The 1,709-nt window shown below is 40.0% G+C and overlaps 1 protein-coding gene across 1 annotated transcript in view; it reads right to left on the bottom strand.

Annotated features, from left to right (window-relative positions):
• LOC105544451 (chromosome unknown open reading frame, human C11orf80) overlaps window positions 1-1,709 on the bottom strand; it is a 119,145-nt gene that overhangs the window by 94,216 nt on the left and 23,220 nt on the right. The window lies entirely within an intron of this gene.

The raw sequence follows: 1,709 nt of genomic DNA, 5'->3' as shown, positions 1-1,709 counted from the left end.
CTAATTTTTTGTATTTTTAGTAGAGACAGGGTTTCTCCATGTTGGTCAGGCTGGTCTCAAACTCCTGACCTCAGGTGATCCTCCCACCTTGGCCTCCCAAAGTGCTGGGATTACAGGCGTGAGCCACTGCGCCCAGCCTGTCTTATTTTCTAAATGTATGTTTGGTACAACTTAAGTTTTTATTATGTCACACACAATGCTGCTACATATAATGTCGTGTTTCCTGTTTCACCCAAGTCTTATCTAGATTATACAATGGCTCCACTGAACCTGACTAACAGCATGGAAGATACTCAGTAAATGCTGGTTGATTATTGAAGGTGCTCAGTTTCAGATACAGCTTTCATTGGCATAGATCAGGGGCTGGCAAACTTTTTCGGTAAAGGGTCAGCTAGTAAATATTTTTCATGTTATGAGCCATATACTTTCTGCTGCAACTGTCACAACTACTCAACTCTGCCATACACTAGGTAGCTTAAACAAAGAGAAATTTATTTCTCACAATTCTGAAGACTGGGAAGTCCAAGATCAAGGTGCCAGTTCATTTGGTTCCTGATGAGGGCTGTCTTCCTGGCTTTTAGACAGCTGCCTTCTCATTGTGTGCTCACATGGCCTTTCCTCAGTGGATACAAGGGAGGCAGAGGGAAAAAGAGAATAATCTCTCTCTCCCTTCCTCTTCTTATAAAACCACTAATCTCATGAAGGCCCAACCCTCATGATCTAACCCCACTTACCTCCCAAAGGCCCCATCTCCAAATACTATCACTTTGGGGGTTGGGGCTTTACCATATGAATTTTGCTATTTGTCCTTTAATTGTTGTTGTATAAGTTCTTCATGTACACTGGATACTAGACTTTTCTTATCTGTGGATTATTTTTTCACCTTTTTTTTCTAAGTTTTGGAACTAGAGACCTTTATTTTCCAGTTTTTTTTTTTGTTTTTTTTTTTGTTTTTTAGGTATAATTGATCTTTTCACTTTCTTAATATCATCTTTTGAAGCATAAGAGTTTTTAATACTGATTAAGTCCAATTTCTCTACTTTTCCTTTGGTTGCTTGTGCTTTAAATGTCATATCCAAAAAAACATTGCCTAATCCAAGGTTATGAAGATTTAAATCTTTCTTTCTTTTCTAACAGTTTTATAGTTTTAGTTCTTTGATACATTTTGAGGTAATTTTTGTATGTGATATCATCTGACCATTTTTCAGAATGTATTAAATGGCTAGCCATAAAGTCTACTCAAGAAAAAATACAATATTCCCTCTTCCCATTCCAGCCAAATTCCACTATACCACTACAGGGAGATAACTCTCCTTGTGTCCCCAGCTGAGAAAACTAAAGATGTGTGGTAACCCGAAAGGACAGAGTTGGAACAATAAGCGCCCAGCTGATTACTCAATGAGGAATTGTAAAAGTTCAAGCATTTTAAGCCAGCCAGGTACAAGGCAGGTTAGCTCTCATGGGCTGCTGAATAAAAGCAGTTAAGTACCACTCAGCCAGAGCATGAGCCAGCTCCCAGGATCTCTAATAATAAGAGCTATCCTTTTCTCCTGTTCTATCTATCCAAGTTGAAAAGGAAAAGGATTATGTCAGGGTTGGTAAAAACCACTTCTGTCGGCCGGGCACAGTGGCTCACGCCTGTAATCCCAGCACTTTGGGAGGCTGGGGCGGGCGGATCACGAGGTCAGGATATCAAGACCATCCTGGCT

This window comes from Mandrillus leucophaeus, unplaced genomic scaffold (assembly GCF_000951045.1).
Source record: "Mandrillus leucophaeus isolate KB7577 unplaced genomic scaffold, Mleu.le_1.0 Scaffold30, whole genome shotgun sequence".
In the NCBI taxonomy this organism is placed as follows: domain Eukaryota; kingdom Metazoa; phylum Chordata; class Mammalia; order Primates; family Cercopithecidae; genus Mandrillus; species Mandrillus leucophaeus.
This window is presented reverse-complemented; position numbering and strand designations above follow the sequence as displayed.